The 21940-nt window shown below is 45.5% G+C and overlaps 1 long non-coding RNA gene across 1 annotated transcript in view; it reads right to left on the reverse strand.

Annotated features, from left to right (window-relative positions):
• Positions 1 to 2328: 2328 nt before the first annotated feature.
• The window catches only part of LOC133264021 (uncharacterized), a 47644-nt gene continuing 28032 nt past the window's right edge, over positions 2329 to 21940 (reverse strand). Inside the window, exons 2-3 of the long non-coding RNA XR_009741592.1 lie at positions 12731 to 12826; positions 2329 to 2430 (exon numbers count right to left, since the gene is read on the reverse strand). This is a non-coding gene — a long non-coding RNA (uncharacterized LOC133264021). The remainder of the gene's footprint in view (positions 2431 to 12730; positions 12827 to 21940) is intronic.

Here is a 21940-nt window from a genome sequence, read left to right on the forward strand (position 1 = left end):
CACAGAGCAGTGTAGGGGAGAGGGACCTGGGGGTCCTAGTGGACGACAGGATGACCATGAGCCAACACTGTGCCCTTGTGGCCAAGAAGGCCAATGGCATCCGGGGGTGTATTAGAAGGGGGGTGGTTAGTAGGTCGAGAGAGGTCCTCCTTCCCCTCTACTCTGCCCTGGTGAGACCCCATCTGGAATATTGTGTCCAGTTCTGGGCCCCTCAGTTCAAGAAAGACAGGGACCTGCTGGAGAGAGTCCAGCGCAGGGCAACTAAGATGATTAAGGGAGTGGAGCATCTCCCTTATGAGGAAAGACTGAGGGAGCTGGGTCTCTATAGTTTGGAGAAGAGGAGACTGAGGGGTGACCTTATTAGTGTATATAAATATATAAAGGGGGAGTGTCACGAGGATGGAGCCAGGCTCTACTCAGTGGCAAACAATGATAGGACAAGGGGTGATGGGTACAAACTGGAACACAAGAGGTTCCACTTAAACTTGAGAAGAAACTTCTTCTCAGTGAGGGTGACAGAACACTGGAACATGCTGCCCAGGGAGGTTGTGGAGTCTCCTTCCCTGGAGACATTCAAAACTTGCCTGGACACATTCCTGTGTAACATTATCTAGGTGTTCCTGCTCCGGCAGGGGGATTGGACTAGATGATCTTTTGAGGTCCCTTCCAATCTCTAGCATACTGTGTTACTGTGTGCTACAGCTGGACCCAGGGCACCGCCTTAAATGCTCATTCTTCTCCCACCACTTCTCCTGCTGTTCTTCAGGAAATATTTTCAGTGGTTACATGTGCAATCTGCCTGCATGCAGAAGACCATAAATCCTTATTTCCAACTATTTCCCCGAGCTTCTGAACATCTCAGAGACCATGGTATCAGTATTCCACAAACCTCAGTGGACCAGATACCGTGCACTGCAGAGAATGTTTGCTCTGGGTCATAACGAGAAGCAGGAGTGGGGAAGATTTTGCTTAGTGGCAGCTCCAGTACATAGGTGCAGGTGCACTACCCAGACAGTGTTTAAACAAGGCATTTCTGGCACAGCCGGGACTCCATCTTGGCTCAGCACACAGCAGCTTCCACATCCAAACCTTGTTACTAGATCAGCCTGGAATAGCCTTCTAAATCCATAGCCTTCAGGCATTACTCAAGAAAGGGGGCCAGCTGGAGGGAAGACAGCCTATAGCAGAGGAAAAACATACCCTCCCAAAACGTCCTATCAGTGAAAGGTATTAAGCTGCTTTCCTAGCTTGTGGTAATTTTTGGAGATGTAATAAAAATAGCCTGTGGGACCCATAGAGTACTTGCAGTTAAGTTGTCATCACCTGCAGATGTATGGTCTTTACTGCTGTGGTGAATTACATTATTCCCTTAAATTGGGCTCATACTTTAGCCCCTGGAAAGGCACCAGAAGAATTTAGTGGGGCTGAGATTTCGATTGCACTGAACAAGACCCTCTGGGCTCACTTGGAGGAGCACGGGAACTCCCTGCCACTCAGTCACTGAGCCTGGTATAAAAGGGAGAATGAAAAGCTCCGGGAGTTACGCTGAACAGCTGCAGCAACCTGATGGGGAGCACTGGGAAGCCCCCAGGAGAGAGCTGGGTCACCCTCTGTCCCTGTGCCACTGTTACACCACAGGCTGGCATTGGGGTTGTCACCATGAGAGAACCTCGTTTCCATTAAAAACACAAAACATTGTGAAAAGGCTTCCCAGAGGAATGGCCAACTTTCTGAGCTCTCTGTGAGTGAGAAGGGAAAAGGAGGCAGAGGGAGTTAAGGAAAGCCAGAGACCAAGAAAATCAGGAAAAGATTAAAAACAAAACTAAAGATTAGGAAAACAAAGTCATACGGTTATTTCATGGAGGAAGAGAAGGGATATATATGTTGAGGAAGGGATATATATGTTGATGACAAGGGGAAAAAAAAAAAGACAAAAGAACCTGATGAAGTTTTTAACGTTCTCAGTACTTTACTTTTGCTTTACTTTTACTTTTCCTCTGTTGACATGAATCAAGCTGCCCTGTCTTAAGTAGATGAGGATGAAACACATCCCTCAGGCTTCCTCCTGAAGGCTTACTGACTCCCCAGCTAGACTTCCCTCTGCTCTCCATAAGCATGTGTGCCCTCAGGATATTTTGATATTAAAATCACTATTGTGCATCATCTAAAGATTTTTACAAACATGAATATGGACTTTGCAGTGCAAGCTAACAAAAAGATTGTGTATGTCCCCCCTCCCTTTCTTTTTTTTAGCAACCAAGAGAAGCACAGAGCAAGATATTATTATCCAGGCAGATCTCTGCTAGAGGCCAGGAGTTTGCTTTCGTTACCTTCTTAATACCCCTCAAGAGATGTAGATTTAAACCTTCTAAGTGCTGAGATACAGTGGCATGAAGAAATGATACAGCATCATGCAGGCATCACAATAATCTGAAAATAAGGGAAAACATGGTGATACTGAACATGAACTTTTAACTGGAAATACTTTTCTTGTACACCATCAAATTACTTGCAGACCTCTGCTGCAGCAGCATGGGGGATAGGCACATTCAGTTCAGGGTACTGAGGAATTTTTCAACCAAATGTTTATTTCAAGACCCTTATTGCTCAGACCTCACCAAGGGTGTGGGAAACACAGTTGTACAACCATCCTTCATTGGACCTTTAATTATTGCCATAGCTCAGAAAGTAGAGCTTGAAAATTGCAGCCACAAAAGCCAGTAAGTACTGAGTTATCCTGAGCTCACTAGGGGTTGTTGTCTTCCCCTGCTCCTTTGCCCCCCTCCCCAAACATTTTTAAGATGCTACGACTTTTCCAAACAATAGTTTTGGAAGTTTTAGGGAAAGTTTTCCTAAGGAGTTAAACCAGATCCCTCCTTCAGTATTAATTCTCCTTCCTGCAAGTTAATAATCATCAAGAAACAACCCTTGGCCAGGTGCAGGTACGGGCTGTTGATTACAGGGGCTGTGGCTTCACCCTGCTCAGCATTAGAGAGAAAACCTGTTTATGGCAAGATGTGGTGGTTCTCCAGTTAAACTTTGCCCCAAACACACAGTTCAGCAATACCCAGCACAGCTCTACAGTAATGGCACAGCAATGCCATTAGTTACCAGCGCAACAAGCAGAATTTTGCCATCATTTTCACTAGGATGTAGCTGGCAACTGAAGAAAGTCCTACTTATTCCATACAACCATCCATTAAAAAATGTGGACATACTGACTGTAGCCACAGCTATTTCCTGGTCTAACTGGAAGGAAAAAGTGGTTTCTTAGGCACCTGTGTGTGTGGCAGGAACCACAGGCTGCCGCAGGATCAGCACACAGCGCTCTGGCTGATGTTTGTGTGTCCAAACAACAAACCAAAAGTACTTGCAAAGCTATGGGACACTACAGTTTCAGTACAAAGCTTCAGTACAAACCTAGAGCTACAGGGACACTACAGCTTCAGTACAGATCTTCCTCTGATGTCCATTACTAATGAACAACACCCAGGTTGGCCACCACAATGACGGCTGAAATTCTGCTTGCTGAGTCAGAGCAGATGTGTTGAGGGTGCACAGTGGATCGCCATGATGTGTTTGGCTCTGTGCTGCCTCAACGCCTCTCCCTCCATGCTTCACACACTCATTCCTTCATGGTGCACTGTGTTTTAACTTACATTCTTCTTACCATTCTGTGTGCAGATACATTCTGTAATTAATGCCCCAATCTAGGGTCCTTATTCAGTTCCCTGACCTGGAAAAGCATGTAAACATAAGCTTTAAGTGTTTCCCTGAATACAGAAGTAGTGAAAGGAATGACTAAGTAGGCCCCTTGTTTAGGACCTCACCCATTAGCTGTTCTTGTTTCTAATATTATTAATGACAATGCAGCCATACCAGGAAGCCATTAAAGGGGCCTTTAACACTGCAGCTTGAGAGTATTCAGCACATCCTCCACACGTGAGGTGTTGCTAGGTTTGCAGCAGGTGGACTGACAGCTCTAACACAAACAACAGGATGATTCAGAAGAGCTTGATAAAAACAAGCCTGACAGCACTGGCACATATCTGTCATCATTGCAGAGATAAATTCAGTATCATTTCTGGTCCACATTAAGTGAGAACTGAGGCTGGTAGGAAACTACGTGGCTATCTGGTGAAGCAGGATGTCTAGGATTTGATCTCGTGGCCTGCAGAGCTCCCTCGGAATGCGTGAATACACAGGAAAACACTGCAAAACTGTTCCCTTTATTTTCAGGCAATTAGTAAGAGGAAAAATAGCTGTTGCATTTAGGTCCTGCTGCCGAATGCATCTGTCTGTGCATCATAACACTGTCTTCACACGTAAACAGCCATGAATAATTTATGATTCTCAGATTGCACACAGAAGCCTTAACCCAAATCACATTCCAGACAAGTGCCAGGACAAATTCTATTTTCTGAGAGGCTTTTCCTACTGTTCTGCTTTGTTCTTTCCAGTGATAGTTCAACTGAACTGACAAGGAGCACAAAATAGCCTTTTCCTTACATTACAATTTTTCCTGTCCTAAGATTTTAGCATTTTGTAGTTTCCTTTTCTCTGTTCAAAAGCATATAGTTTGCTCAAAGCTGTCAAAAGCCAATCTTTTCTCTTAGAAGACTTATCTTTCTTACAAGATTGAAGTCTGAATTAAAAAAAAACAGAGAGAAATTAAAAGTAATATTTGCTGTACTTAAATACAAGCTGGATGTGGAATCATACATCTCCAAATGAAACATTTACAAAGTTGGTGTCCTGGGTTCAGCAGTAGCAGTCATGTTTTTCCTTTGTGTTAACTGGTGCAGTGCTGTGTTTTGACTTCTAGCTTGAGAACAGTGTTGGTGAAGCCGATGTTTTCGGTTGTTGCTAAGTGATGTTTACCCTGACCAAGGACTCTGTGAGGCTCATGCTCTGCCAGGGAGGAGGGGAAGCTGTGAGGAAGCAGAGATGGGGCGCCTGACCCGGGCTAGCCGGGGAGGTACTCCATACCACAGCACGTCATGCCCGGGGTGGGGGTAACTGGGAGTTACCCGGAAGGACAGGGGCTTCCGGGTGGAACTCGCTTTTCTTGGCCAGTGGTATCGTATTCTCTTCCCTTGTTATTTTCCCTTATCATTGTTTTAGCTGATAGCAGCGGTGGTGATTTGTTGCTGGACTGTTCTTGTCTCAACCCGTAGGAGTTGCACTCTCTCGATCCTCCTCCCCGTTCCTCCGGGAGTGGGGAAGGGGAGAGCCCCGGTGGGGGGGGGGGGGAGACGGACACGGACCTCGATTGTTGTCAGCTCGGCACCACTCACTGGGAGTGAGTGAACAAGTTACCTGACTGGGTTTAAACCACGACAGTTCTTTTTGGCGCCCAACGTGGGGCACGAGGGGTTGAGATAAGAACAGATCTGACTGGATTGATAGTCACTCCTCACAATGCTGATTTATTGGCTCTCAAGGTTTTTCCTCTTGATCTCACAGTTTCAGTATATCATATCTTACGTCCATCCGGTATTTGCTGTATTAGTGTTTTTCAAGTGTGGGCCTTGGGCTAAGGTTTTTATCCCATTGTACTTTATGGTAATGACTTGTAATACAATAGAATCATTGATCATGAAACTGATCTGGCTTATGTTCCCAGTGTGGTCACCACCTTTATACTTTGGGAGGTATATGATGGAGGTGCTTAGCAATTACACATCTTTTTTCTCCTCCTCAGGTGCTCAACCTGTGAAGGAGACATCCTTTTACCCTCCTAGTCGTCCCCCCAGACCATTTACATTTGAGAGTTTTGAATTTTTTGAATGGCCTTTTAATGCTCTTGAGACTTGTTTGCTGATGGTGATGGGAATCACCATGCTAACACGCATACAGAGTGTGTTTTGCCCACTACTGATTTCAAGAGTTAAGCAGATTCAGGTTTGGGTCTTGTCTGGGGTCAAACGACGATGTAGGAGGACCGAGAGATTTTCCCTGAGGCTGGACAGCCATGAGTGGCAGGGTGTGTGGGATAGTATGGGCAAGTATCTAGGTCAGTGGGCCCCTCCAGTACTTTGGAATTTCACTACCGAACAACTGCAAAATCCAGAAGAATTAGTAAAACACTTAAATGAGGTGTGTGGTCATTCTGGCCATACCAGAGATGGACAAATCACGGCAACGTGCTGGGGCTTGGCCTATGCTTACAGGGCCTTGTTCAACACTATCCAGCACCTTCAAAAGGAAAAGAATGTCGGCGGATTTGAGGGCAAAGTGACAGTCGCTACTCAAACTTTGGCTGCAATGAACTGCGCAGCTACCCCAGTGGCAAGTACAGCAGCTGCTCAAACTTCAACTGCAACAGACAGCGCGGTTACCCCAGCTCCAAGCACAGTAGCTACACCACCCCCAGCAACAAGTACAGTCGCTACTCAAACCACAGTGATAATCACTGCAGCCAAACCAGAGGACCAATTCGTACCAATATCAGTTGCCCCTGTACGCAAGAGAACAAGCAAAAAGGAGGCAAAAAGGGTGAAGCGAGATGAAGAACCAATGAATTCACCACCCGGTCCAGAATCTGATCAGGAGTCATCATCACATGACGAAGAAGAAGAATAAGAGGTAACTTCTCGACCTCGGACCTCAACCGAGCTGCAGAATATGCGAAAAGATTTTACCCGTCAACCAGGGGAGCACATCATCACCTGGTTACTCCGATGCTGGGACAATGGGGCCGATGGTCATGAACTAGAAGGTACAGAAGCCAAGCAGCTGGGATCACTTGCTAGAGAAGGGGGAATTGACAAAGCAATTGCAAGAGAGAAAAAGTCCCTCAGCCTTTGGAGGAGGCTCTTGGCAGCTGTGAAAGAAAGGTTTCCGTACAAGGACGATGTTACGAGTCGTTCGGCCAAGTGGACTACTATAGACAAAGGCATCCAGTCTCTGAGGGAATCAGCCATCGTAGAGATGATCTATCACATCAAGCCAAATAACGGGGATACACCTATAGATCCAGATGAAGTTGAATGTACACGACCCATGTGGCGAAAAATTACATGGAATGCACCGTCATCATATGCCCATTCATTGGCAACAGTGACCTGGAATGACATAGTACCACTAACAGTGGATGAAATGGTTCATAAACTCCGAGAGTTCAAAGACAATCTCACCCCTTCCATCATCTCAGCTGTGAAAAAACTGTCCCAGGACCTCGAAAAATTGAGGGACGATGTATCTGATTTATCCAGCTCCTCACGTGTACCAACACACGTCTCAGCTATTAACAAAAGGCGTCCTATTGTTCAAGAGAGGAGATACAGAAGGTATACGCCACGGGGTACCCTATGGTTTTACCTGTGGGATCACGGAGAAGACATGACAAAGTGGGATGGAAAACCTACTTCAGCTTTGGAGGAACGGGTGAGTGAACTGAAGAGGGGAGCAAGGGCCAAGACTGATCGTCCCATGAGAGCTACGGCTTCAGTCTCTGGTGAGCAGTTTCCCAGATGGAGTGGAAGAGCTGATTTTACTCCAGCTCCTGTGATAATGAAGAATAATCCCTTTCAACACGACTTAAGTGTCCAATGCTGTGACGACCATTAGAGGGGCCCTGCCTCCAGCCAGGTGGAGGTAGGGGACAATCGGATTTACTGGACTGTGTGGATCAGATGGCCTGGCACATCAGTCCCACAGAAGTATAAGGCTCTAGTAGATACCGGTGCACAGTGTACCCTGATGCCATCAAGCTGTCAAGGGGTGGAACCCATCTATATTTCTGGAGTAACAGGAGGATCCCAAGAGTTGACTGTGCTGGAGGCTGAAATCAGCCTGACTGGGAGGGAATGGCAAAAGCACCCTATTGTGACTGGTCCAGAGGCTCCATGCATCCTCGACATAGACTACCTCAAGAGAGGGTACTTCAAAGACCCAAAAGGGTACCGGTGGGCTTTTGGTATTGCTGCTTTGGAGACTGAGGAAATTGAGCAGCTGTCCACCTTGCCTGGTCTCTCAGAAGATCCCTCTGCTGTGGGGTTGCTGAAAGTTGAAGAACAACAAGTGCCAGTTGCGACCACAACAGTGCACCGGCAGCAATATCGCACCAACCGAGACTCAGTGATTCCCATCCATCAGTTGATCTGTAGACTGGAGAGTCAGGGAGTGATCAGCAGGACCCGCTCACCCTTCAATAGCCCCATATGGCCAGTGCGAAAGTCTAATGGAGAATGGAGACTAACAGTAGACTATCGTGGCCTGAATGAAGTCACACCAACATTAAGTGCTGCCGTACCGGACATGCTAGAACTTCAGTATGAACTAGAGTCAAAGGCAGCCAAGTGGTATGCCACAATTGATATTGCCAATGCATTTTTCTCAATTCCTTTGGCAGCAGAGTGCAGGCCACAGTTTGCTTTTACTTGGAGGGGTGTCCAGTTCACTTGGAACCAACTGCCCCAGGGGTGGAAACACAGCCCTACCATTTGCCATGGACTGATCCAGACTGCACTGGAACAGGGGCAAGCTCCAGAACACCTGCAATACATTGATGACATTATTGTGTGGGGCGATACAGCGGAAGAAGTCTTTGAGAAAGGGAGGAAAATAATCCAAATCCTGCTGAAAGCTGGTTTTGCCATAAAACGGAGTAAGGTCAAGGGACCTGCACAGGAGATTCAATTTTTGGGAATAAAATGGCAAGATGGACGTAGACAGATCCCCACAGATGTGATCAACAAGATAACAGCAATGTCTCCACCAACTAATAAGAAAGAAACGCAAGCTTTCTTGGGTGCAGTGGGGTTCTGGAGAATGCACATCCCAAATTACAGTTTGATTGTAAGCCCTCTCTATCATGTGACCCGGAAGAAGAATGATTTTAAATGGGGCCCTGAGCAGCAACAAGCCTTTGAGCAAATTAAACGCGAGATAGTTCACGCAGTAGCCCTTGGACCAGTCCGGACCGGACCAGATGTAAAAAATGTGCTGTACACTGCAGCTGGGGAGAACGGTCCTACCTGGAGTCTCTGGCAGAAAGCTCCAGGGGAGACTCGAGGTCGACCCGTCGGCTTTTGGAGTCGGGGATATAAAGGATCTGAGGCCAGCTATACCCCAACTGAGAAAGAGATACTGGCAGCCTATGAAGGGGTTCGAGCTGCTTCAGAAGTCATTGGCACTGAAGCACAGCTCCTCCTGGCACCCCGGTTGCCCGTGCTGGGCTGGATGTTCAAAGGCAGGGTCTCCTCTACACATCATGCAACTGATGCTACATGGAGTAAATGGGCTGCACTAATTACACCACGAACTCGAATAGGAAATCCCAGTTGTCCAGGCATTCTAGAAGTCATCATGGACTGGCCAGAGGGCAAAGATTTTGGAATGTCACCAGAGGAGGAGGTGGTGCGAGCTGAAGAGGCCCCACCATATAATAAACTGTCAGAAAGTGAAAAGCAGTATGCCTTGTTTACTGATGGGTCTTGCCGTATTGTGGGAAAGCATCGGAGATGGAAGGCAGCTGTATGGAGTCCTGGACGACAAGCTGCAGAAACTGCTGAAGGAGAGGGTGAATCAAGTCAGTTTGCCGAGGAGAAAGCCATCCAGCTGGCCCTGGACATTGCTGAACGAGAAAAGTGGCCAGTACTTTATTTCTATACTGACTCATGGATGGTGGCAAATGCCCTGTGGGGGTGGTTGAAGCAATGGAAGCAGAGCAACTGGCAACGCAGAGGTAAACCCATCTGGGCTGCTGCACTGTGGAAAGATATTGCTGCCCGGGTGCAGAACCTGGTGGTGAAGGTATGTCATGTAGATGCCCATGTACCCAAGAGTCGGGCCACTGAGGAACACCAGAACAACCAACAAGTGGATAAAGCGGCTAAGATTGAAGTGACTCAGATGGACTTAGATTGGCAACATAAAGGTGAATTATTTTTGGCCCGGTGGGCCCATGACACTTCAGGCCATCAGGGCAGAGATGCAACATATAGATGGGCCTGTGACCGAGGGGTGGACTTAACAATGGACACTATTGCCCAGGTTATTCATGAGTGTGAAACATGTGCTGCAATTAAACAAGCCAAGCGGTTAAAGCCTCTTTGGTATGGAGGACGATGGTTGAAGTATAAATATGGGGAGGCCTGGCAGATTGACTATATCACACTGCCACCAGCCCGCCAAGGCAAGCGCCATGTGCTTACCATGGTGGAAGCAACCACCGGGTGGCTGGAAACATACGCTGTGCCCCATGCCACTGCCCGGAACACCATCCTGGGCCTTGAGAAACAGATTTTGTGGCGACACGGCACCCCAGAGAGAATTGAGTCAGACAATGGGACTCATTTCCAGAATAACCTTATAGATATTTGGGCCAAAGAGCATGGCATTGAGTGGGTATATCACATCCCCTACCATGCACCAGCCTCTGGGAAAATCGAACGGTACAATGGGCTGTTAAAAACTACACTGAGAGCAATGGGTGGGGGAACTTTCAAATTGGGATACACATTTACCAAAGGCCACCTGGTTGGTCAACACCAGAGGATCTGCCAACAGGGCCGGCCCAGCCCAGTCAGAACTTTTACATATTGTAGAGGGGGACAAAGTTCCCGTGGTTCATATGAAGAATTTGCTGGGGAAGACAGTCTGGGTTATTCCTGCTTCAGGTAAAGGCAAACCCACTCATGGGATTGCTTTTGCTCAGGGACCTGGATATACTTGGTGGGTAATGCGGGAAGATGGGGAAGTGCGATGTATACCTCAAGGGGATTTGATTTTAGGGGAAAACAGCCAGTGAACTCAATTGTATGCTGTCACCTGCTGTGTAATGCTTTTATAGCCCATCAACTAGATGTCTCCAGGTCACCAGCAACTGGCCCTGACTTCCCTCCAGCCATCATCCCAACAGAGAATGAACTTTGAACATCATGGACCGAATGGACTCGGCAGCATTATAGGGATTGGTCCATGCACTAAGAAAATGATTTTTTCCTCTTGGTCTGTATGTATATGGATGTATATATGTGGGAGAGCGATGGTGTATTCAAAATGTGGGATCTGAGCACGACGTGAATGGTATGGAATAAGGGGTGGATAATGTCCTGGGTTCAGCAGTAGCAGTCATGTTTTTCCTTTGTGTTAACTGGTGCAGTGCTGTGTTTTGACTTCTAGCTTGAGAACAGTGTTGGTGAAGCCGATGTTTTCAGTTGTTGCTAAGTGATGTTTACCCTGACCAAGGACTCTGTGAGGCTCATGCTCTGCCAGGGAGGAGGGGAAGCCGTGAGGAAGCAGAGATGGGGCGCCTGACCCGGGCTAGCCGGGGAGGTATTCCATACCACAGCACGTCATGCCCGGGGTGGGGGTAACTGGGAGTTACCTGGAAGGACAGGGGCTTCCGGGTGGAACTCGCTTTTCTTGGCCAGTGGTATCGTATTCTCTTCCCTTGTTATTTTCCCTTATCATTGTTTTAGCTGATAGTAGTGGTGGTGATTTGTTGCTGGACTGTTCTTGTCTCAACCCGTAGGAGTTGCACTCTCTCGATCCTCCTCCCCGTTCCTCCTCGATTGTTGTCAGCTCGGCACCACTCACTGGGAGTGAGTGAACAAGTTACCTGACTGGGTTTAAACCACGACAGTTGGCAACAATGGAATCTTCTCTTCACACATGCAAACGTCAAGTCTGAATGTACTCTTCTCTCTACCTGCCCTCAGTCTCCATTGCCCTGCACACCTAAGTGGTGGTGAAGAACAATCCCCTGGATTCTGCAGACCTTCTCCTCCTGTCAGCACATGGCTTCACTTCATCTCCAAAATATTTAAAGACTATGACAAGAAATCCTGGATGCCTAGAATGAGAAATCAACCTGCATAAGTGGAACCTAGCAGGTGACTAAGCTGTAAATACCACTGAAAGCAACAGTATCAGAGGTACAGAAAATCTTCCAAACTCGGGCCCTCCTGTCTGTGAATATGACACTAAGGCTCATATACGATGAATGGTGACCCCCACGGCAAGGGGTTGGAACTAGATGATCATAAGGTCCTTTCCAACCCAAACTATTCTATGATTCTATGAATACCATTATACAAGGAAGGACTCTGGAGTCACAGATAAACAGCAAGGACATTTGCCCCACAATATGGCTGGAGTCCCTCTCCAGCCAATATGACTGGGGCAACACCAGCCTTCACTGGCATCTTTTCACCTGGGTTGCCTGGTTTCACACCCTTCACCTCCCACTGCGCCAAAGTCTCAGCAGCAACTGGCTTGGTATTATTTGAGTATTGGTCAACAAACACAGAACATTGTTGTAACCAAAGACAGTTTAGTATTGCCCTTGTCAAACTGCTTGAAACCAGCATCTCTTTTCAAAGAGATCCAGTGAAACCTACTCTATTAGCCATGGCAAAGTCCTTACGAAACTGGGATGTTGAAAAGCTTTTGAGGGTGTCAAGACACTGGAACAGGCTGCCCAGAGAAGTGGTGAATGCTCCATCTCTGGCAGTGTTCAAGACCAGGTTGGACAGAGCCTTGGGCAAAATGGTCGAGTGTGAGGCCATGGCAGGGGGTTGGAACTGGATGATCTTATGGTCCTTTCTAACCCAAACCATTCTGTGATTCTATGATTTTTTTTTTTTTTTCTCAACCCTGGATTCTTTTACACTGTAATATTACTAGCAGCATGGTAATCCCTGCAAATGAGGGGGTGGAGTCTGCCTAATCCTTTCCAAGGTTGGAGATTACACATTTTAGGAACTCAGGATGTTCCTACTTTTGCCCTGAAATGAAGTTTCGACTTGTAGTCCTCTCAGCTCTTGCCTGTGAAAGTGTGGTAGGAGCAGGGCTCCTCTGTAAACTGCTTGCAGGTCTGTGAGATACAGCAAGGAAGGGAGAAGTTGCCTCATGCTCCATGCTTGGGAACATATTGCTGGCCACAATTTGGCCTACAGGTCTTTATAGATTTATCTTAGAATATACCAGACAACAAAATGGGAGGGAATTCCACCCCAGTTACTGAATGACTGCCAAGTGCTGCTCCCACTTGCAGCCAGAACAGACCACAGCTGAACTACAAAAGGAGAAGGGCAGAACTTGATGGGATGGTTCTTGCCAATTTGTAAATACATACATACATGCTGTATCTGAAAATACCCATGTGTCATGATTACCTTCTGTTGCAGATAAGGTGCATCACCACAAACACTGTATGTCAGACCTCCCCTGCTCAGACTGATGCATGCCAAGGCCAAAACCAAGGGAGTTTTACTGCTTCCAAGACAGTGATTTCAGGCCCTTAGTTCAGGGGAAAATCTAGGACCCCTCTTCTACAGCAAATGGCTCCTTCCCTGCCTCTGTTTTAGAGAAGAATGTGCACAGTAAGTAGTAAGATGAAATGAAACCCCATCAACAACAAGCCAAGCATCAGGATGGAAGGCTACAGTGTACAGTATCAAAACCATCATGTCTAGCACACTGCCACAGAAAGCTCATGAAAACACAGGGCAGGAGCTCACACAAAATTGAAACAGTACAACTCTACTGCAAGATGTTAATTTCATCCTCTTTCACTAGGCTGATCAGACAGAAGGGAGCCCAACTTCCCCTTCTGTGGCAGTTCTTCCTTCAGAGAACTTTTCTGGTATGGTTCCATAGACTGAACATTCTCCATTTTCTTTGAACAAATTGTATTACGCTTCTTTCTCATCAGAGTACATAAATTAGCTGAGAGGGAATGGATTCAATTACAATCCAGATTCCAGATCTCTTAAGAACTGACTGCCTGACATATTCCTTTCATTTAAAACAGGAATCAAATGAGGATTATATCACATAAATAATACTCCCTTGATAGGGCAATTCAATAAAATGGCAAAAGTACTCAGACAAAACATGTAGATAAAATATGAGAGCCTCTGATATTACCTACCAGATTTAAAGTACGAACATCACATAAGCTTACGTATCCAGTATTTTTACTTCGCATTGTGAACAAGAATCTGATTCAGAGAATCCTTAAGAGCAAATTTAGTACCTTCTGACTGCCTCAGAAAAAAAGGAAGAACAGCTGAGGAAAAGAGTGTACTGCAGCAAAGTACAGGTTTCCATATTTGAAAGATAATTTGATAGCTCTGCACAAGACACTAACCTGCCCTGCAAAACCCTAATTTACAATCTCCCAAGTGACTAAGAGTAACCATGACCAAGAGTAAGGGCTTCACAAAGCTCTGAGTGAGGCTGTTTCCCAAGCCAACTTGGCCATTAAGAAGGCAGCATTTCGGAACAACTCAAACTGACAAGATGACTTTTAGGAACAATCACTTTTGACACAACTACTCAGCCAGGCTTTCAGGCTGAGAACTAGATATGCCATCTATAATCTGATATTTTTATACCTGCCTAAATGTCTAAGTATCCAGGGAAGAAAGATGTGATGAAAAGGCTTAGATTCAGAGCTTGACAAGGGATCTGAAGATGAAGGCACAAAATGAGTACATACAGTCAAATCATCCTCATTCACAAAAAGCACACATTTTGGGGAAGCTGGGTAGAAAACAAAAAGGCAGAAGAACAACACTACCAAGATGAGGGATGACTATTAAATGTACAATTACCTGTAAGAAAATTCTTTTCAGATTACTGAGGAGTGGCTGAAGACACTTTTGATGACAGCCTACATAATTACAACTTGTTGAATTCTAAAGCTGTATTTAACCTGGCACACAGCTACAAATACAGAAGCCAGCAGGTGAAGTTCAAATTGAACTTCAACCCAGAAACTGGATCTTCTTATCTACTCAATGAAAAAGGTTTTCAGGGGACATGGTAAGTTCTCTGCCAATGAGACTCTTGAAATCAGTACAGTACGAGCCAAGTCTTGGGCTTCTTTGTGCCTGTCCAACAAATAACATTCTGTCCAATAACATTTTCAACGTTAACCATGACAGACATGGTGGAAATGAAATGTGCTGCTCTGAAGATACCTACCTGATGCAATAGAGGTTTTCTGTGAGGTGATGGGGCTTTTACAAAAAGCCAGTTTGTACATGTAATGCAGCAAGAACCACATCATTTAATCATAAACTAAACATTTTTTTCTTTAGCCAGTGTCCAATGTTCTAAGACTTCAGCATATCTAGGTATTGTTATATAAATAAATATGTCTATATCTATATATATATAATTGTAACAGAACCTCCTTAACTAGAATGCATACATTCTTACCTATGTATATGAATAGAACAAAAGTAGCCCTCCTGGCACTGTGCACACTTCATATACACTTTATGTTCAGCTGTAAGATTCAAATGCAGTTTTGCATGGGTTATGTTCTAGCTATAAAACCCCATATATAAGTATATACCCCCCCCCCTTTTTTTAACAAAGAGGTTAAACAAATTATCACCTGCAGCTATATTATACCACTAAAAGGAATGAATACACTAAGCTGTCTATGAAGCTTGCAGTGTACCCTAGTTTTGACACAAGGGAAGGAAGAAGAGGTTGAAGCATACATCAGATGAAACTTTTTCAACTCAGAATAACCAGGACGAAGCACACCTACTGGATACAGCAGAGATGTTTCCTATTAGATATGACAACAATAATTGAAAAAGGCTTATACATGAGTCACTAATAAAATCCTAATATGTAGAAAGGCCATCATATGCAAAGCAGGCACAATGTTGTGTTCACTCCTGTTCTTAATTTGGTCATAAACAGATACTGTCTGATCCATCCTGGCAATTCAAAGCAGAAAATCAGGTGTGTTACTTCCCACCTCAGGCAGTGCTGAGAGGCTTCAGTATCTCTGCCTCATTGCTGACATCCGCTGTCCTGTGAATGAATCATGCAAAACCTTCACCAGCCCACTTGTCCCTTCCAAAAACCATTTCTGCTTTCTCCCTCTAGAACACATGCCAGAATTTGACTCAACAGTATTTGCAGTGATTTACATTGCTGAAAACCACTCTTAGAAGATGGACAAAAGGCATTAACTCCCTTGTACTGGACATCTTTCCACCAGGAGATAGCGACTGCACATGACGCTGCTGCTAGTTATTGACACTTCTGCCCTTCTAAGATGTGTACCATCTCCTTCCCCCTGCTGAATAGCACCTGCCTGCAGTAGCACACACTGCTTTAGTGCCAAGCACGATCGCAGGCCTCACTCAGACTGCAAGCTTGGCTGCACCAAGCCTCTTCAATTTGGCCTTCACCAAAAGAAGTGCACACACATCTCTCAGACTCAGGCACAGGATGAGTTTTAAAGAAAACAAATTATTCAGGAAGAAGTTCATCAATGATGTTTCCTGTTAGTCACAGGTAACACACAATCTTACATGCCACCGGAAGACTTTTGCAGGTGGCCCACTTTCAAAGCAAAACATCCTCCACAGACTCTGTGGAGAGCAGTCAAAGCTGGAAACGTTCCAGCAATTGCTGCCTGCAGCAATGTGGCTGATGGCACTCAGGAGGCATGCTAACACTGATCAGAGCATGTCCCAGAATCATAGAATTGTTTGGGTTGGAAAGGACACTGGACCATGCTGCCTAAGGCCCTGTTCAGCCTGACATTGAACGCTGGCAGGGATGGAGCATTTGCTACTTCTCTGAGCAACCTGTTCCAGTTCCTCACCACCCTCATCGTAAAGAACTTCTTCCTTATACTTAACCTGAACTTCCCCTGTTTCAAACTCATTATCCCTGATGAAGAGTCCCTCTCTGGCATCCATATTGCTACTTACAGACTCCTCAGGGTAGTGAGAGATGCAGAGAGAGGCAATGGTTGTAATGTCCTTGTTAAATTTTATGCTCTGAACCAAATAAATATGGCAGAGACCCTTCTTAAAGCTATCCTCTACAACTAATTCTGATCTGTTATGTTTGCCTTTCAGTGAAAATCACTTCCATAAGCTATCTCCCTACATAAAAAAAAAAAAGTATGTCTTTCTTGGTAGATCTCCTACATGCAAATAAATGAAAACAAAGTCAAGATAAATACCTCAGGTCAGTTTTTCGAGGTAAAGGTCTTTTCTTCCCACTGAAGCAGACTTTCAAGTCATCTGTTGTCAGTCTGTGCACAGAGACAATGTGTGCAGACACCTCCTGGCAATACAAACGAGTATTTCCATCACAAAGGAAGATTTGTGAATTTTTTTGTGTGTGTGTGTCCTCGTGAAATCAGAAAGGACACCTCTGTGAAAACATGAAGGTGGCCACAAATGAAGAACAGAAACATAGATATGTGTGCTGATTTCTCTATAGAAACATATTTAGAGACTATATAAACATTTTCAACTTTACCTGGACCAGGCTTCTGTTAGGAGTTAAGACACCTAAATTATGGCATATTAAGGCATATTCTTAACACAAGCTTGGCAGCATTGCAGTAAAAACCATATACAAATGCAGTGTGAACGCAATATGCCCTTGTGCATTCCCCATGTCTCCTGCTGCCACTTGGGAAAGGTCTTCCTGCAGGTCCCAGGCCATCTCTGCCAGCCCCACACACAATCCTGAAGCAGTCTAATGCTGTTGGACACCTAGTTTGCACAAGGGTGACTCTGTCTGGCTATTCTACAATGCTACTGTCCATGCAGTAATCACTAGACTCAAAAAAGAAGAGTGAAAATGCAATTAGATTTGGGATGCACCTCTACAGCCAAACTAAAACTTATTCAACTTAATATTCACAGCAGATTTTCAGCTGTTTGGAAAGATGACAACTGGAAAATGGTTACCATACACCTCTCTGCTCTGTGCTACGACTAGAGAACCAAGCAGAAACAAGCAGACTGCACTAGCCCTCTCTCTTGCCAAACGACCACTGTATTGTTTTGTTCCTAACAGCTAATGGGTTGCAGAACAAAAATCTGATCATTTAAATACAAGCAAACAAACAGCAGAACAAAAATCTGTGCCTAGAACTAAAGCTTACTAAAGTAGTGTGACTTCTACATCGCTTGCTGCTGAGAAACCTTGCTTTTTACTCTCATTTACTCTTTAATCCTTCTCTGTTCCTTTACCATTTGTTTTCTTTATTTTCCAACTGAACAGACCATGGGTTAGTAGAAGGCAATTGTTTTTTACGGCCTACCACAACACAAAAAGCTAAAAGAACAAGTGTGATGAGTGTGGACTTGCAAGACAGAAAGGTTCTTGCATCCTGGGATCCATGTGAGAAAAACTAAATGCTGAGTGTAGAGGTTATTAGGTAGGTGATATACATGAATTTGTAAGCTGTTGTCGTGGTTTAAACCCAGTCAGGTAACTCGTTCGCTCACTCCCCTCCTTCTTTCCCTCCCCCTACTCCCGGAGGGACGGAGAGGAGAATCGAAAAGAATGCAACTCCCACGGGTTGAGATAAGAACAGTTTAGTAACTAAGGTATAACACAAATCACCACTGCTACCACCAATAATAACAACGATAAAGGAAACAACAAGGGAAGAGAATACAACATCTCACCACCAGCTGACCGATAACTTGCCCCCCCCAGCCTGACCAAGCACCGACCCATACCTCCTCCAACCCCGCAGTCTCCCAGCCCTTCTGGCTAACTCCCAGTTACATCCTGGGCATGATGTGCTGTGGTAAGGAATACCTCTTTGGTCAGTTTGGGTCAGGTGTCCTGCCTGCTTCCTCCTGGCTTCCCCTCCTCCCTGGCAGAGCATGAGGCTCACAAGGTCCTTGGCCAAACCAAAACATCCTTGTTATCAGCTCTGTTCCAAGCCGAAAGTCAAAACACTGCACTGCACCAGCTACCAAGAAGGAGAAAAATGACTGCTACTGCTGAACACAGGACAGCTGTACATGCTTATTTTTTACCAACTGAAATCAAGTGATACTCCTTTTTGGATGTGGGGGAAATGGAAACAATACCATCTGAAACTCTTTCAAAAACAGCCTTTATTTTAGCAGCATCAGATTTCTAGAGTGTAATGGTTTATCTGGAAAGCCTTTGTTATACTTGATATACAGTTTCTTTTCCAATTTCATATTTAATTTCATCAAAGAACATGTCACTCATTTGGTAACTCTGTACCATCAACGCTGATGATAGAAGAGCCACGAGAGTCTCCTGTGATACATAGGACAATCTCCTCTCCATCCCCAGCACCCTCTGATTTGAACATCTGATTTGTATGCCTAGGGAGCCAGGTAAGGACAGAGATGAGGCAATTGGAACACAAAGACTGTCCCCAGCATACAGCAAGAGCAAGGCAACTGTATGCTTAGACATCAGTAAGTCTATGTCCTGCATCTTGAACAGGGATTCATCGTTCTTCAGAACAGCCGGTTTAAAATGAACCTTGAACGTGGAGACAGTGTTCTCACGGGAGAATGCATAACTAGTACATAAACTCTGAATAACCCTGAAAGATACAGCAAGGCCATGAGAGGCCCAAAGAAGCTTAAGCAAGCAAGATAAGAAGAAGCTGGAATTCACTGAGTTAATGAGAACTGTGGACTGTTGGCAAGCTTTCAAGGTCAAGTTCTCACCCCTGTGCTTAACTAATTATATGTTAGTCACTAAGGGTCTTCAAGACATGTATCCAATCATAATATGCCAAATCACTGTAAGTGCATGTAAGAAATGGTATATAAGGAGTTAAGGCTTTGTAATAAGTTTGGCAATCTCTTGATCACATTGATCGTCTCTGCGTTGTCCGTGACTCCCGCGTCAACAAGTGGTGCCCGCACAGGAACCCTCCGATCGGTAACTCGACAAAGATGAGTTTGAAGGTCCGACGAAAAGGAGGGGGCGGAGAGCCGGCGGGAAGTCAGTGCTGCCCCGGTGCTGGGAAGTCAGATATCTGCAAAACTTTGGGAATTTCACCCTGATCAGGTGAGCAGCCAGGGAGGAGATGGGGCACTCACTATCCAAAGAGGAACAGGCAGTGGTGAAGCTCCTCCAACACATTCTCTCTAAGAGAGGACTGCAATATGATAGTGCCGCCTTACAGAGGCTGTTAAAGTGGTCCCGTGATGGCAAGGTTAGTAAAGGGACCAAAGGTGCACAGAAACACTCTACACTTTGGAGGTGGGTGTTTGAGACTTTGAAAGAGATGAAATTGGAAAGGGCTGCGGTAGCTTCTGTATTTGCCGCCACAGCTCCAGAAGGGGCTGTCTCCCCTCACCCCCATCATAGTGCTGCAGCTATGACTTTTGCACCTCCTGTGGTACCTGGAATGGCGCCGAAAAAATCAACGCCCCAAGCCGATGAAAGCAAGAGCCAGGTCTGCAGATGGCCACATACCGAACGAGAGACACCTGACAAGAAAGGCATAGCTGCGAACAACGGAGACCCTGAGTTCGACCTAGGATCAGACTCCGAGTCCCCTGAATCCGAGCCAGATTTATATCCTCTGCTTCCAGACTCTGACTCGTCATCTCCCGGGTCGGTCTGTTCAGCTCATCAGCAACTACTCACTGGCCTTGGAGACGCTCAGCTGCAACAATTGATGAAAAAGCTTGAAGCCCTCGAGACTCGGATTGACACATCTCTATTGGTGCCTCCACCTTATCCTCCGCAAAACCCCTTCCTTAAAGAAGGCAAACAGGGGGAGGGGGTGGGAGAGGTATCGGGGGGCACAAATCCTGGACACCGTTGGCACGGGTTAATCAAAGATGCGATTATTACTGGTGAATTTTCTGCAGTGGGCCTCTCTGCATATCCTGTGTTTACTGCACAGCAGGGGGGTAAAAGTGGGAAGTTTTTGATCTCAAAATAGTTAAGGAGGCCTGACAAGCGGTGACCACACATGGGTTAAAATCCTCTTATACTCAAGCTGCATATGTTATGATTTTTTTGTGCTATTGACAGGAGACTTTAATGACTTCCCTGCTATAATACATGGCCAGGCATTAGGTTCAGGTTATATGACTAAAATTCCAGGTATTCTTGTCCAGTACACCAGTACAAGGATTTGGAAACCGACATTTGGAAAGGTCCTGTGGAAGTAAAACTAACAGGTTGAGGTTATATGTGTGTAAATTACAGATTCCAGTTTGCAGTGGGTGCCAGCTCGATGGGTGAAACCCTGGGAAGAGTCAGCATCACCCCAGGACACCCCCCTTGTCAGTGATTCAACGAATTGAAATTTGAGCTCAGGACATCCATTTTATGGATGTTTTCAGCCTTTCTTAAAGTAAAGCGAGCAACCTTTTTTTTACGTTAAAGTAAAAAAAAAAAACAAAAAACAACAGAACACCACCCCCCCCCCCCCCCCCCCCAGCCTCCAGGGAAGCGAGATCAGCATGGGATACAGACGTATTGTGTGATTTTCTGGTGGTGGGAAGGTCTCTTTTATGCTCTTATCAGGGGTATTGGGCATACTGTGACAGACCGTGGACTTGGGATCCCTTATACAACTCATTTAATACAGTCTCTCTGTGATACTCATGTACTAGAATTTGGTAAATATAAGTATGTCCACGTTTCTGTCGACCTTTGGAGACCTTTATAGATATTGCTGGTCACTTCTTCCAACATAGGCTGGCCACCTGTGTCGGAATGAGTGTGCATTTTGGTCAGTATAAAAGCCCAAGCCTCATACGATGTGGGGGAGGCAGAGCCTCTGCGGGGACGCCTGCTAAGGATGAGCCTGCCACCTCATACTGCAATGATGCTTCTCGGAGCTGGTTTCCTGTTAGTCTCCACAGGGTCCTTGTGCCATGTTCTGTACGTGGGACTGTAGTGGGAGTAATGATTGTCTGGATTTTGTGCTTCAAATATTGTAGTTGTGTGGAGTGTGTTTGTGTGATCCCATACGTGTGTGTGTGCGATGAGGGCAGACGATGTTCTGTGTATTTTTTGTTGTTGGGTTCATGTAAAAGTTTTTAACAGGTAGCAGTTTAACATTTCGGGCAAGAAAGGGTTAATGCAAAAGTGCGGTTGCCAGCAGGGCTTTTATAGCTGCTGCCGAGCAGGCCAGCATTTGTAGCTGTGCAAAGCAGGGTGAGCGACTTTTGGAAAAAAA

This window comes from Pezoporus flaviventris, unplaced genomic scaffold, assembly GCF_033815535.1.
Source record: "Pezoporus flaviventris isolate CSIRO_AGI_PZ_B2104156 unplaced genomic scaffold, CSIRO_AGI_Pfla_v1 ptg000002l, whole genome shotgun sequence".
NCBI lineage: Eukaryota > Metazoa > Chordata > Aves > Psittaciformes > Psittacidae > Pezoporus > Pezoporus flaviventris.